This window comes from Hippopotamus amphibius, chromosome 1 (assembly GCF_030028045.1).
Source record: "Hippopotamus amphibius kiboko isolate mHipAmp2 chromosome 1, mHipAmp2.hap2, whole genome shotgun sequence".
Taxonomy (NCBI): Eukaryota; Metazoa; Chordata; class Mammalia; order Artiodactyla; family Hippopotamidae; genus Hippopotamus; species Hippopotamus amphibius.
In genome coordinates, this window is record NC_080186.1 from 60,102,768 (window position 1) to 60,119,393 (window position 16,626).

General features: G+C 41.4%; 1 protein-coding gene across 1 annotated transcript in view; it reads left to right on the forward strand.

The window, feature by feature from the left end:
• The window catches only part of ZNHIT6 (zinc finger HIT-type containing 6), a 59,732-nt gene extending 57,113 nt beyond the window's left edge, over positions 1-2,619 (forward strand). Inside the window, exon 12 of the transcript XR_009049906.1 lies at positions 27-2,619. The gene's annotated coding sequence lies outside the window, so the exon portion shown is untranslated. The remainder of the gene's footprint in view (positions 1-26) is intronic.
• The last annotated feature ends 14,007 nt before the right edge of the window (positions 2,620-16,626 follow it).

A 16,626-nucleotide genomic window follows, 5' to 3' on the forward strand; every position in this document is an offset into this window, starting at 1 on the left:
ACTACTATTTCTTATATTCACTTCAGAAAATCAGTGGCTCCACATTGCTGTTTGAACCATCAGCGCTCACGAATTTGGCTTTACTTGTTCACACAGTGAGCTGTGTCTTACTATGAATTCTGTGCCTTTCATCCCATTCCCACTCTACTCTTGTCATTACCACACGGGGTGTTGTGATGAGCAGTTTTATGCTGTCTTTTGAAACATCTAGCAATAACTAAAGAAAGAAACACTTGGAACTCTTCAAAGTGTTATTGGAATGTGTATGTGTATTTATGTATATACATGACTTAATTTATACCTTATGGCAGCTCTGTATACATTATGATCTCACATATTAAAATTAAAGTTTCCTAGTTTTATTGGCATTTATACAGTTATGAAATTGCAATATGACTATAAAAGATTATTACATCTGTATTGCATCTGTGTACTTAATGGTTAAGAAAACAATGATAAAATTGGACATTAATGAAATTCACTTTTAGTTTATAATTAGAATAAGTTTTAGACCAAATGGAAACCAGAGGTATTAATTAAAGAGACTTGGAAAGATTAGAAATATGAAAAGATAATGAGAACATGAGCATAGGAGAAATTTTTAAAACACAGTTATACCTAACGGGGTGGAAATTGGAGAAGAGCCTCTAAAGACAGTAATGGCACCAAGACCCTTGGTATAAAAATAATAGTGGAAATGTGATTCATAGACAGTAAGGCCTTGCCATTTGAGAAATGTATACTTCCTAAAGCAGCTGCAGGAAGCTTCTCCTCATATAGTAAAAACTTTGTGTAGAATTATGTTTTTTACAATATTACTGGAGAGACAGCTAAATGGGATTTCAAAATCTAACAGTAACATTTGTCTTCTTGAGACAGTCAAGAAAGAGAATAAATTGAGTCAAATGTGTCATAGAATTGTTATTGGGAAAAGTGGGATAAAGTACACAAAAAGAACATGTGATCTGAATATCAGGGTGGAGAGGAATTTCCTGACAGTGAAATCTGTTATGATGTAGTCTCATTTCCAAGAAAAGTGTTGAGTTCCATCCCGTCTAGAATTTAAATTGAAAACTGGACAAAAACCAAAGGGTTTATCCTGTACTTTCCTTCCTCCGCTACCCAGGAGGTAAAAGAAAGAGGAAAAGCCCTACATGATCTAATACATCTTTAGCATCTCCGTTGTGTAGAATTCTGTTAAGTTTTAAATTATAGACTATTCCTCAGGAAAGAATTTAACTAGCAGAGTTCCCTTAATATAACTATCAGCTCATTTGATTAATATGCACATTTATTCCCACAGGGTTTACAATAAACATGTGTTTTAGTGAATAACCATGTCAACTTCTTGGAGGGGGTGCAATTGGAATAATTCACTGAGAGCCCTAGAAGTTTGTAGTATTAAAACCCAATTTCTTTTTTTAGAGGCCTTCACCATTTTGGATTACTGACAAATTCTGATGAATAAACAAACTCCCTGACCCATGTTAAGTTCAACATCCTGCATTTTGTTCACGAACCACATTTTAAAAGGAGAAAAGCTCCACCTGGCCTTCTTTATTTTTTAAACAATGATTTCAAAGGGAAGGTAGACTTTTCATAATTGCTGATTATTACATATGGGATTAATAGCCATAAATTTACAGTAAACAGAACTTGCACCTGTTCATATTATAAATATGAATTAAACAGAGTTACTGTAATATTTAAGATTCTTAAGTGTAGTTGAGCTTGTTTCCCTGTAGCAAGTGATGGGATTCAGGTTTCACAATGTATAGTAGAATGTTAAACACATAACTATAATGCCAACAATTTCCTTTATACATTTTGTTTAATTTGGTTGGCATGTACAGGGTATTATACCTGATTTCATATCAATCATTAAATTTTAAGTAGAGATACCTAGTCTGCTTTTATTTAATCATAAATTACTGTATTAAAATGGATTAAGTTTATTTTCAGGTCGATATTGTATACTTTTGATTATTAACCAATTGTCCTTCAATTCCAGGTGTCAGAAACTAAACTCAAACTAGTGTCAGCATGAAGGGCAGTTTATTGGCTCCTATCCAGGGAAGTCCAGGCATGGCTGGGTCCAAATAACAAAAGAAGCCATCTTTCTATCTCCCATACTTGACCCTGACTTTTTTTTCCTGGATTGGTTTTCTCTTCCAGGCAGACTTTCTCTTTGGGGATGCCCTCTTTGGGGTGGGAGGCAGTGAGGTTGAGAATGGTAGGTGACAGCTGTTGACAGTTGCAGCTTACATCATCATAACGAAAGCTTGGCAGCAAGTTATGTCACATTTGGAGTAAGAACTTTTATTTTTATCCAGATTGCATCACGTTCCATTCCTGAGCTGATAAGGAGTTCCCCCCAAAGGAAGGGAAATTTATCAGAAAAGGGAAGGGAGTAGGGAGCAGGAGAGGAAAGGTGGTTCCTGAGAATACAAAAGTAACAATCAGATATCCACTGCATGTGTATTTGAATTTGAGTAGCGAGAGGTTTCTGATTTGAAATAGCATAAAGAGTAGAATTCAGAATTAACCTGCAAGCCTTCATTGGCTTTAACTAGAAATCTTAGTTCCTACTTGATGCCATTGCTGTTTTGAGTTGCCATTATGGGCTTCCTTTTTTTTTTTTTTTTTTTTTTTTTTTTTTTTTTTAATGCTTCCCATTTTTGTTTGACATTATGTTGCTACTGGTTTGATCAGATGCACAGAGCACCAATCTGTTTCCATTATGGATTTGGAAGTTTCCAGTTTCATCAACGTTTGAGAAATACTGATTTTGAAATTAAAGTTGTACTAGAGGATAATGCTTCAAAAAATGAAAACTATGAATAAAAATAGGCCCTTAAGTAAACCTTTGGGGGTCTGTACTTCATTACAAACTATTTTCTTTCAACTTTGGTCAACTGAAAGCCATCAAAAGTATGTGTGCATGTGTTCTTTAAAATGAACTAAAATGTAAACATTTTCCATATTGGAGTGTGGTGGACTGTACTCATTTTGAACTTCATAACCAAATGCATCCTTTAGCCTTTGATGAACTACTACACAACTCTGCTATTGCTAGTCTTATTATCTTACTGAAAAAAGTACCAAACACTTACTCTTCATGACTTGGCCCCAACCTAATTTCACAGCCATTTCTTTCTTTCATCTCCACACTTTACTTCAGTCTCGTAAAACAACAAAAAGGTTACCATATATACATCCCAGGCTTTTCCCCCTGAAATGCCTTTCTCCTTGTTCATAATCTCCATGTGAGCATATTCTCCCTATCCTTTGAGACCCAGCTTGACCAGTAATTACTGTGATCCTCCCATGTAGAATCCATACATTCACATTGCATATGTCTCCTGATCGGCTGATGCGAATGCCATACTGATTAAGTGGTTTTAATATCACACTGATAATAAGGGTAATAGCTACCGTGTATTAACAGCTTACTAAATACCAAGCACTATTCCGACAATTGTGAGTCAGTCCTATGTCTGACTTGTACTTCTAGGAAGACAGAATGCGTCCAGGAATCTCCCAGGTAGTCGATGCCCATCTCATCAGCCTTCTCTCAGATTAACTCACCTCTGCCTCCCCACTTTCTGAAACAGCCTGCCACTTCCTCACCCACTTTCACCTCCGCTTTTATATTCCTCACCTCGACCAAGAGTTAAGGATTTGAGCCCACATGCATTTGTGAACAGGGACTAGGTAGAAAATGGAACTGATTCGTGTTATTGCAGGTAGCATTACTGACAGGGTTTAGGATAAATCCATTTTACAGATGAGAAAACCAAGGCACACAGAGATTAAAGCTTATCCTCAGGTAACACTGTTAAATGGTAAATGATGGATGCTGGATTTTTTTCCTTCTCTTAATTCCTTTCGGTACCTAGTATTATCTTCCTGTCTGTATAATTATTGATAAAATTCTTCATTGTTTAATTGGTCTTGAAGGCCAAATCTGTGGTTGATAATTTCATTACAGTATCAAGCTCAGTTTCTGGCATCAAGTAAGCCCTCAATAAAGACTGGACACTGAGATAAGCTGGGAGAAGTAGAGAAGCTCTCTAGGTTGAAAACAAATTTTTAAGGCTTTATTATAGATAGATATCTCTCAATCTGTAGCAAAAGCCCCTGACTGATAGGCTAATATTAATAGCTAAAAACATAGAATTTAGCATAAGCTAGACACCATGGTAAGCACATTAAAACTTACTGAATCCTCACAATCCTGTGAGGTGGGTACTGCTGAGTTTCATTGAATCCAAAATGTCACTAATTATAAGATGTGCCAGTTGTGCCATCTTATGTAACACTAAGAAAGAAAACAATGCTGCCAATTAAATTATGGCAATGCTTTTTAAAAACTCAATTTAGAATGCTTATACTTATGTAAAGAGCTCTTTTAGGCATTTTATTTCCACAAATCTCCAACTCCATCAACTGTAAGACACACCATTTTGTATATTACTAAGAACGAAAAACATGGCTTAATTAATTGTATGACACATCGTGACTTGAGATGTCAAAATATGGAAAAAATAGCTAGAATTTATGTAATGTGATATTGAGGCAAACTTTTATATTGTTCTGTGCTTGTATTTTAAACAAGTGAAATTAACTGGGTAAGACATTCCTAAAAGTTCACGGTCTGACCTTCATGACTCAGACCTCATGATGCAGTAATTCTTAATGAAGTGCTCCACTACTGTCTGCAATTTCCTTCAAAGTCAGTGACACCCATTCTGCAAGTTCTGATGCTGGTTTTTTCTAGATCAGAAGGTGTTAATAAAAGGGTTTCGGTCAACAGTTATTAGGACTATGGCCTGTGGAATGAAATATTGAAGGGTCGCTGATGTCCATTTGTGCCACCAGAATCAGCCACCCAGTCCACATATGCACAAGCAATGAGTGACAGGTACACATTACTGTGGCCTGGCCACCAGCCTTTTTAAGGTCCTAAAGATTTCAAGAATTTTAAAATGTGAGCTCTAGAGTCAATAAAGTACAGTACCATCATCCCCATTGTATATGGGAAAGGAAACAGAGGTCCAAACCAGATGCGTCACATGGGAGGTAACTAGGCAAGCCAGGATTCAAACCAAGGCAAGTCAGCTTCAGAGGTCATGTCCTTAAACCATTAGGCTAACTAGCCTCCTGGGTGGGCCCTGCCCAGGTCATTAAGCCATCCTGAAGTCATACTATGTTTCATGATGATTTGGAGAGAATATTACAGTTTACTGCTACTTAAAAATGGATAATTATTCTAAGAGGCTACTTTAACAAATTTTTTGAAAAAAATAGGACAGTTTCTTCATAGTTTGTGAAACCACTTTTCTTGGAGGTTTCTCTCTTCGTTGATGGAGAGCAGGCTGTTTCTTCTAGCATGTTTAGTTCCTGTCTTGAGTCTTTCATCCATGTTACTCACATATTTTGCTGGTTTGGGCATAAAAACCTCAATCATTTCAGTTAGTTTGAAACCAACTGTTAATGCTAGTGCCAGTTTCTTTCAGTGGATTCCGAGATACTAGTATCAAGTCTGTTTCATTGTCCGTTATGAATTGTGCACCACTGAGTTGAGCACTGCTCAAAGCTGTTATGGCAGACCCCAGGGACCATGACTGTCCAGGACTACATGGTGAAGGGGGCCCACGTGGAAAGGACATAAGGACACAGAGACAGCTGTGAATGATTGTCGAGTTGACCTTCTGTTGAGCTGTGCCAGAAACACGTGTTTGGCACTCTGGTGAATCTAGCTGAGAGCTGCTGGGTATTCCCTATGGACAGGACAGGCTTGGGGGAGCTAGGACAACCCCAGGAGAGGAAGCATAATCTCAGGACCTGTTGCACATCTTGGGAATGGCTTCAGAAGTGGAAATGGGTTGGTTGGAGAAAAATCCATGAAAAGACAAATGAAAGACTTTGTAAACAGTGAAATGTGAGTCTTAATTCTTAATTTCATGGAAGCAAGTGTTCATGCTCTGAACTGTATAACCAAGGAGAAGTAAACTAAGCCTCATGATTTCTAAAAGGGAAATTTCCATCCCCCTCAGGTAGGTAATTCAGGGACTATCAAATAATGGTTTCACTTTTTATTTCACAAAAGCTTTCCTTCTCCCAGGTTTCTGCTAAGCACTCTAGGTTATTTTTACTGTGAGACGAGATTGTTACATATCACATCTTGGGATCATGATACCTTTTGGCTCCATGAACAGTTGATTCTAGGTTAAGTCCGTACAGTGTGAGTCTGTGGTGCAAAGACAGTCCCTAAAGCCCAATAACTTCTTGTTTTTCCTAGAGCCCTGTGGTCCTACTCTTGACTGCTGCTCTGTGTTCCTAAAGAAAAACAGTAGAGTCTGATCTCTGTGTTTTGAAGTTTCAGGGGTTGGTTAAGCAGAGGCTGTGATGCTGTGCTTTGGAACCCCCACCAACATAGAAGAGACAGCAGCTTTTTCCACGTTCCTGACAGACTGGAAGGTGTTTTTTCAAATTCCCTGCCTCAGATCTCTCCCTGGAAAGGTTGGTTCCGTTGTTCAGCCAACACCCTTGGCCTCCACAGCGAGAGCAGCTTAGACGTCTGTAAATAGTTTCTGCCACATTTGGACCCTCACAAACAAAACTGCTAAGCATTGGAAAGGGAAAACTTGAGGTGGCCAGGAAAGCCAAATGAGAGCGGGCTTCCAAGGCTTCCAGGTGATGAATTCATGCGACTCTGTAAGAAGGAAGCTACTGTTTGTGGCTGACCTGCGTGTGGACAGTCAAAGGGAGAGCGTGTCCAGATGTTCTTTTCTCACTTTGCTAAATGCCAAGGAGACCAGTTGTGAGGTTTGGTTTGATTTTTTTTTTCCTAAGCAATCAAATCCTCCTTTACCCTACCAAATATGTGTGCCCAATAAGCAAGTTATTTCTTAGCCCATCAAGAAGTCCTTTATTTGAAACCCCATAACTTAGTCTACCCAAAAGTACTTTATAATATTTTGTAATCTCCTATTGTCCTGTTCAGTATTTCTCCAAAGAGTAGTAATGAATCTGTAAAGCTTAGGCCAAGCAGTGATCCAAGTATAAATTATATTAAATGGTGTGGTAAAAATCTGTTGTTTGCTTCTTCACACGCATCCCCCTTCTTGTAACCCCGCTTGAGTTCCTTTGGGAAACTACCGGCTCCTTCCTGTTCACAGCCATCTGGTTTGGATGGGATTAAACCCAACCCTAGCTCCTGGGTGGGTTTTCATCAGGCTCAACAGATCCAAGTATCCCACTCCTGTGATCTCATGTTTAGTTCAGAACTATGCAGAAGACCTAAACTGGTGCAATCTGAGGGACCTACAGAACAGTCAGATAGACTGTCCGGCCATAAAGATGCAAAGTTAAAAGCAGGTTAGCCTATTTTGCGACCGTAAGGAGAGTCTGCCTGAGACTGGCGACAACTCAGAGGAGGCTGATTAGGCTTAGATGAAGCCAAGCCCGTTTATCCCTGTGGAGTGTCCAGTTACATTAGCCAGTATGTTTTTGTTTTTGTTTTCTTAAGTTTGTGTAAGTTAGATTTTCTGTCAACTATTTTCTGTCAACTACGTTAGAATTTGATACCAGGAAATGAAGTGTGGCAAGTTACAGCCCCTGGATTATAGAATTGGATGAATCAAGATAGGAGAACCTCTGTATCCTAGGCTAGGGTGTTTAGTAAGGATTAGATTGGTCTGCAAAAGGAAAAATAATCTTAACTGGCCCTTTAAGGACAGTTTCTGGAAGTTGCACACAGCACTTCTCTTGACATCTCGTATACAGAACTTGGCCATGTAGCCACACCTGCTTTCGAGGGCATGGGAAGAAGTCCTTATTCTGGTTGGCAATGTGCCTAACTAAAAATTGTGGATCTTCTTACTAAAAGGGGGGATTAAATGGGTATTGGGACAAGTAAAGGTCTTTAACACAGCTGGTCATTGGCGGTTCTTGTTTTGTGGTACTGTAACAGTGGGTTACTCCACTGGCTAATGTATATTGGGACCTTCAGCCCGTATGTCTCCCTGGGCTAAAGCATTAAGGGACTTGGACAGAAAGTTCAGGTTGTTGGAATGTGTTGGTTACGGGTTGAAGCCTTTGTAAATTTTACAAGAAAGAGAGGTTTACTTTTGAAGCTAATGCCTCTAAAAACATGAAGGAATGAAATAGGGCTTTGCTACAAGACACAATTTCTGCCTGTGACCTGCAATCCAAGTCAACTGAGTGCAGTCATCTGGATCCTTGACTGAATGGAAAAGCCAGATTCCTTCATAAAGTTAAAGTTAATTTGAGCAAAAGAAGGAAGAAGGGAAAAGTACAATAAAGAAAGATTAGGACCAAGAATAAGTAAAATCCCCTTGTTATACCCCACCAACCTGTCAAAAGGGACATCCATGCTGCTTGAAAAGATGCAGCTGGTGTGCAGCCTTCCAGCAAAGGGGGAGTAGCTGTTCCTCCCTTCTGCAGGTCATTGCATTGTATTGTCCCCCAAAAGAGGCCCATATAGATGCAGAAGCCAGTAATTTAAAGCCTTGTCAAACCTGGATTCTAAATGAAACTATCAGTCGGCTAGATCTCTACTTTTATTACTAACCCATGGTATTGACCAGTGTATTCTCAGGGTTCTGCAGAGAAACAGAACCAATAGGAGGTATATATGTAGAGAGAGAAATAGAGTTAGCAGGAATTGGCTCATGTGATTATGGATTCTGGCAAGTCCCAAGATCTGCAGGGTGAGTACGCAAGCTAAGACCCAGGAGAGCAGGTGTTTCAGTTTGAGTCTGAAGGAATGTCCCAGTTCAGAGGCGGTCAGGCAGGAGGAATTCTGTCTTACTCAAGGGATGGTCAGCCATTTGGTTCTATTCAGGCCTTCAACTGATTGGCTGAGGCCCGCCCACATTAGGGAGAGCAGTCTGCTTTACTCAGTCTTCTGATTTAAATGTTAATCTCATTCCAAAATATCCTTACAGAAATATTCAGAATAATGTTTTACCAAATATCTGAGTGCCCCGTGGCCCAGTCAAGTTGACACATAAAATTAACCATCACAATCAGAAGCACATAGATGGGAGCCAACTAAAGCCAGGAGGGATTTATTACAGAGAAGCCTTTAACTCTAACAAAAAATACTCCATGATTGCCCAACCCTGAAAGCAGTCCTTGGAACCCCTTCCCCCACCACATATACACTCCCATTTATGCCAAAGAGCAATGGCATTTAAAGCTGTGCTGTCCTATGAAGAGGCTCTCACACAGAGATAACGGACAAGGGAGATCCTCTTGGAGAGTGAAACTGAGGCAGCCCCAGACCTCCACTTCTCTGCGGCATAGGGAGTCTTTGCCAGTTCTGTCCAAAAAGATTGTAATGTGTGTGAGGACTGATAGCCACTGGATGTTCTACATTCTCCCCTTTGCAATTTGGAATTTTTATTGCAGTTCTGCTTTCTCTCTCCTATCATGTATAGGGTGTGGCTACACTTATTATGTACCCATAGACACTGAACCATGAACAGTTGCTTGACATGATTTGCACACTGACATGAAATATTGGACTTGGATCTAGCTCTAGTAATGAAGAGCTTTCACATAGTGTCCCCTTAGGGAAGGCGTGTAGCCTGTACGTGTGGAAGCTGTGGGCTGGTGTTAGGCAGCCAGAGGCTGGACTAGCCGACGTCGCTGAGTCCTACCTGGTACTCCACATTTCCTTCGAGAGCCGCTTCCCCACGTCCTCAACTGTGTGGCCTGGTTGGGATTGATGCCCCCCTCCCCATTCCACCGTCTCAGCCACAGTCATTGGTTCAGGAATGGGCATGGAAATCCATACCAGAGTGAGCCTCTGATTTTTCCTAGGAAGGCTAGAATTCCATCTCTCTTCCTCACTGGGCTGACTCGGGGGGATGTGAGGTTTAGGACAGCTCTGACCATTTTTGGTGCCACAACGGGAGCCAGCCTGAGAATCAAGCTTGAAGCAGAGCTAAGAGATGGATCCTAGTTAAAGCATTTTGCTTTTCATTTTGCACTCATTCTGTAGGGCTTTTCCCTCATTTGCAGCAATGACAAAATTTCCCAAGTGACATAGAGAATGTGAGGAAATTCGAATGAGCACCTCCTTTTAGTGGTCTTGTCTTTTCCAAACAGCTTTCCCCTGTGTGTCACAACCTTCAAGGTGTATGATTGAAATCCACAAAATCACAGAATCTTAGGATCTTAGAACCAAAAGGATCATAGAGATCAGTTAGTCCAGGGCCTCCAGAGGTGACTCAGGGGGTTAAGCAAGGTGATTTTTAAGTGATTCATGAATATTCTTTGATTTAAAAAAATATAATTATGAGACGAAGCGAGAGAGTAGCACAGACATACATATACTACCAACTGTAAAATAGCCAGTGAGAAGTTGTTATATAACAAAGGGAGTTCAACTCGAGGATGGAAGATGCCTTAGAGGACTGGGACGGGGAGGGTGAGGGGGACTCGAGGGAGGGTGGGGGGGGAGTCAAGGGAGGGAGGGAATACGGGGATATGTGTATAAAAACAAATGATTGAACTTGGTGTACCCCCCCAAAAATAATAAATAAATAAAATTTTAAAAAAATAAAAAATATAATTATGAATCCTAGTAAAATATAACTAGCATTTCCACATCAAACTTGTGATTTCACAGGTTTTATGTAATGCTTTTACCGAAGGGGAAACTACAGCTTGGAGAGATTACTGCCTTTTTTAGGGATTGCCCAGGTGGTGAACGAAGGGTGAGAGACACTAAATGGGGAGACATATAACTGGAAGGGAGCCTAGAGGTCATGAAATTGCCTCCCCACCCTCATCGACCTCCAATGTCAGAATTCCCTCCAAAGCGTCTCTCACAAGTAGTCATCCAGCTTCTTTTTTAATATCTCCAAGGATGGAAAGCTTATCACCATTTGAGGCAGCACATTCCATTTTGGCAGTTCTGATAGAAAATTCTCCCTTATACTAAGCCCCTTGAAATTTCTTTCCATTTGGTTCCAGCTCTTCCCTCTGAAGCCGTTCCCCCCACTTCAAATATTTCAAGTGAGTTAATTTCACTTCTCTCTCAAAACACACACACACACACACACACACACACACACACACACACAGAGGTCTCTCTTCAGGGAATGTGGTTTTCTCATCATTTTCATCATTCTTTTTAAATTTAACACTCAAATATCTTTGTTGCTATTAAAGCTATGTGTCTAGAACATGACTTAATATATATACAGTGTAGACTAAACTAGAGCTATCCCACCCTTTGTCCTAGACCCTTTGTTTCTATTTGGGCAGCCTGAGATCACCACATCTATGGTTGATCATTGAGTGGTAGCATCCATCTTTTTTTTTTTTTTTTTTTTTAAGCTCTTTATTGGAATATAATTGCTTTACATTCTTTTTGTTTGTTTGTTTTTGTTTTTGTTTGTTTTTTATTTTAGCATCCATCTTTTTTCACCGTCTTTCTGTAGTCAGTTGGGTGACTGAACCACAATTCATGACTTGTCGTTTATCCTTACTCATTTTCATTCTGTCATTTCAGTCTGTTGAGGGGTTGTTTGTTTTTGTTTTGGATCTTGATTCCATCAGCCAATTTATTAAATCCAGAAATAATAGAGAATGAGGGCATCCCTTGAAACGTAAAAGTAATTTCAGGATACATAAAAATGTAGTAAATGTAGAAAACAATAAACATATGGAACCTAGTATTCAAGAGATTGATATAGGCTGAAAATATTAATGGGCTCAACATATGTCAATGAGAGGTTGGAAGATATTTAGGAAATTATTAAGCTTTTTAAATACAATGTCCTAACCTTGCCTCCCTAGCGTTCCTGCTGGTCGATGTCAGAGAGAGAACATTGAGTTATACTAGCTAAAGGTTTAGCTCAGAATAGGATTTCTTATCAATTTCTCTCTGCTGCAGAAATAAATCTACCTTTGGTGCCTGGAGCCAATCCAGTATACTGATTGAAGGAACATGTTTGTGAGTGAAATAGAACTGAGTTCAAATCCTGACTCTATGATTTTGTAGTCATATATCCTCTCACAAGCTGTATATCCTCTCTGAGCCTCAGTTTACCCAGGAAATAATATGGTGCCTGTCTCAAGCTAAGAATTACATAAGGTAATATATATAAAGCATGTAGCATATGGTAAACACTCAACACTGGCTGTGATTGTTTCTAAGTCTGTTGCTACACACACAAAATAATTAGAAAAGTTGAAAATAAAAATTAGCCCATGGAAAATGGAGCTGTCCATCATGACCTCGTGTGCTTTGGTTGGTCACCATCTATCTGGAAGTAATTCAGTCAGGATACTCTGTTAATTGGGTAAAGAAAACTCCTAACCCTCCAAGGGCTTCCCCTGTTGGGAGGAGCAGTATGAGAAGTTCAGAGAGCAGCTTTGATGAAGGAGCCAGCAGAAACCAGCTGGAGATGTTTCCTTCACCAACAGGCAAACTCAGCAGTGTCTGGAAATGCAAAGGTGTCCCTCCACTAGGAGGCCACTCACTCTGAGTGTCACCTCCAGAGGCATTAAGGATTTAATGGCATTTAGGTTTGCCATCCAGAGGGGCTTAGGGGACTAAAGGGCTTAGGAGTGAAGAGACAGAAGAGGTGCCGTAAATGGGCTGTTTCTCTCCCAATGTATTTTTCCCAGCCCTGCGATTTGCCATCCCACCTGAACACAGCTTTGAATGTAAGGCAGTTGTGGTGCACGTGTCTGGGCAGGCACAAGCTTCTAAGGATTGTGCTTGCAAACACTGACAGGGCTTGCCAGAGTTGGGTAAGGGTGGCCTCATCTGATCTGAGGATTATTATCAGGCAGGAGGGTTTTAAAATTTTAAATCAGAGATTTTTAACACATAGGAAAACACCTGGCTTCCTACCCTGTGAAATGGATGGCTTCCGTTGGCTGTCCCTTTTTTTTTTTTTTTTTTGCAGAGTGTTTAGATCCAGTCCTTTTTTTTTTTTCTTTTCATAACCAAAAGAGCAATCGATGTCTCGATATCCATCTGTGGGCCCCATGGTTAGGATACACAAAGGCTCCCAGATTTTCACTCTCTCAGGACCCCATGGTTTACAGCACCTCTATTACTTGCTGCCATTCCTTTAGCATTCATTGCTGCCCTAATGAGACAGAAGTATCAACAGACTTTCTACTTGGAAGTTCTTAGAATATTTAATTAGTCATTCATCCTAGATACTCAAACGGTGTGTGTATGTGTTTCTGTGCGTTTTGTTCTTGGCCACACTGGTTGTGCTTTGTGTGTGTGTGTGGTTTTTTTTTTTCCCATTCACACAAGGTCACACTCAGAGCTCTTCCTCCCTGAGGGGAGGTTGTACATTCATCCCTTAATCTGCCTCTCATTTCCTTCAGTTGGGATCGCTCACCCCTTCCTGAGGTATTACCATTTTTCCATTTCTTCTTTGCTCCCTCCTTTCTTTTCATAACTCTGGGAGACAGGGAGGCACCTTGTAAAGTTAATTTCCTCTGAAGCTTTCAAAGTAAAGGCATCTCTCGGCCCAGACACCACCACCCCTCTCCACCCCTCAGCGAGGAAACACAGCCCTCCTCGGAGCCTTAGTCACTCCAGGCTGCGCCTGCCACCCCACACACATGCCCCAGCTCCGTCTCGGGGCACAGGGAATTGCTCTGTCTAGTGACCCTTTGGTCTGGGTGTGGGGAGCACGGTTGGGATGAATCTTCCCGTTTATTTTCCCTGCACCTTCCTCCCATTTTTCACTTCCCAGCTGTGCTCTGCCTTCCCTGCCACTGCTTTCTGCTTCTCTCTGGTACTTTCAGGACTCAGGGGCTGGCTGCCTGCCTGTCCCAGGGATGGCATTTCCTCTTCAAAGGTCTGTGGCCGCAGCCACCCAGCTCTACCAAGCACACAAGCCTTTGGAATCGCTGTGGCTTTGCTGCCTGCCTACTTGGAAGGCAGGGGCAGTTTTTGAAACACCCCTTTGGTTTCTTGGGGTGAAGCTTTTCTCAATCCTATTTTATTTATGGGAACACGCTCTGTGGCTTTTGAATGTTTGCTTTTGAATGTTTGTGTGAATGGACGAAGCGGAAAGCGTTTCCTCTTACCGGAGAGAGGGCTCCGCACAGCTGGGGGCAGGCTGCTCAGCTCAGGCGAAGACTGTCCCGAGAGGAACAAGTCGCCAGCCGAGGACGTCTGGAGGCTCTGAGAGGAATTCATTGAGACCTGCATGGGCAGCCGTGGTCAGAGCTGGGATCACAGCCTGGGCCACGGAGCTCAAGAAAATCCTTTGATGAATTGGGAGGGCGGAACTGGAGACCCCTAGATGTTTGCAAATACATTTTTTAAATTGTGCATATATTTACCACAATCAAAAAGCTGGTTTTCAACAGCTTGAGTATCTGATCTTTCCACCCGTATTCCCAGCCTTCTGATTTACTCCGGCCATATTAAGAACGTCAGAAACTTAGCTGATTCCTGAATCATTTGTCTATAGGTGACCTGTCATATGAAAGTGTGGCAGAGTTCTCCGCCTATTAATGTGCTTCCCTTGTATTTCCTTTCCCGTCTTCTCACTCCCTGGTACCTAAGGGCACCTCAGGTGGAAATAGAAACAAAGACCCAAAGGATCCACTGAATATACAGTACTTCCATAGTTAATGACTGGATATCCTAGCACTGGGGTGAGGAAGGGAGGCAGGAAAGGAGAAAGTGGCACCAGAGAGGACTGTGTGGAGGGAAGAGGACACTCAAATTTGCCATGAAGACCAAGGAACAGAGTAGAAGGGACTCAGGCCTGGAATATCCTCAAGGGTAGGGCAACAACAACCCATAGCCTGTGTAGCCCTGGGTCCAGTGGCCCCAGAAACCTGTAAGCCCTTGAAGCACAGGTGGGAGACTTACCTGGACAATTTGTGTGAGGATGTGGGCATGATGAGGAAAACATCTCCCTCCAAACAAGATGGAACTGAACAGAACTAGTTGAGAATCTTACTACGATCTGGGCCAAATGGTAGGTCCACCAGGAATGTTGCTTAAGTTATTAACCTCCTTAAATGAAGGGGCGGGCTGGTGTTAGAGACTGTAGAAAACTGCAGCAGAGAATTGATGTGGTGCTCCACAGAATATAGAAGTTACAGTTCTTGAGGCAAAATATTCCAGAGTTCCTTTATGGAAGATAAGAGCTCAGTGTTGGTGACCCATCTGTTCAACCTACACATTCTCCTTGGACATCATCTTCCAATTTCTTGGCTTAGTGACCACCGATAACTCCACAATGAATCTCTCTCCTAACCTTCAGACCCAACCTAACTGCTTACTTGATGCGACAATCACACATGTACTCATTGTGACCCACAGCTAATTCATCCTTTTCTCCACCTGCCCCCAACCAGCTCCTCCTGGGCTACTCGTTGTTGTCACTATTCATCCAGTTGCTCATGCCAGAAATATCAGAATTATCTTTGTCTCTTTCCTTTTCTCCAACACTCCCACCACCTACGTGATCCTGTTCATTCTGCCTCCTAAATATCTCTTTATTCTGTCCACATCTCTTTCTCTCTTTGGCCACCAAACTAGTCCAAGTTAACATCTTTTCTCATTGAGCTACTACATTGGTCCTCTGACAGGTCTCTTGGCCTCTGTTCTTATCACTTCATAGTCCATTCTCTACATGCCAGTTAGAATAATGTATCTAAAATATAATCTGATTGTATTTCTTACCTGCCCAAAACCTTTGAGTAGCTTTCCATTGCTTTTCAGGTAAAATCCCAAATCCAAATTTCAGCCTTGCTTACTCCTTCCAGCCTCATCTGTGGCCAGGACAGAGACCTTGTCTTTCCATTTCATTGCTGTTCCCTCAGCACCTAGAAAAATGTCAAGCACAAGGTTGCTTTCTCTAAATAGTAGTTGCATGGATGAATGAATGAATGAATGAATAAATGAATACAGAGAATTTCTATGCATTCAAGGATAACCAAGGAGAATGGAGAGTGAGAGAAAGCCAGTATTATAACCTCTCAGGAAAATTGTTCTTATAAGACTTCAGTGTTTTGACCAGGGCTGGAATAGTGGGGAGTACTTGAGCAAGCATAGCACAAAATGCAAGGAATAAGATGGTCTCTGTTATTCTGCCCCATAGGGTCCCCATTCTGGATGTGAGCAACTTGCTATGCTATCTGTCAGATTGTCTATGATGACTGTGGGAACAGAAAGGGTTACAAAGTGAAGAAAAGAAATGGCAGTTGGGGACTTCCCTGGCGGCACAGTGGTTAAGAATCTGCCTGCCAATGCAGGGAACACGGGTTCGAGCCCTGGTCTGGGAAGATCCCATGTGCCGTGCAGCAGCTAAGCCTGTGTGCCACAACTACTGAGCCTGCACCCTAGAACCCGTGAGCTACAACTACTGAGCCTGCACACCTAGATCCCGTGCTCCGCAACAAGAGAAGCCACTGCACTGAGAAGCCCTCGCTCCACAGCAAAGAGTAGCCCCTGCTTGCCACAACTAAAGAAAGCCCATGAGCAGTAATGAAGACCCCCCAAAAATAAAAATTAAATTAAATTTTAAAATTTTTTTAAATTATAAAAAAAAAAGAAATGGCAGTTGGAAAGATTCGTGTAGGGGACAG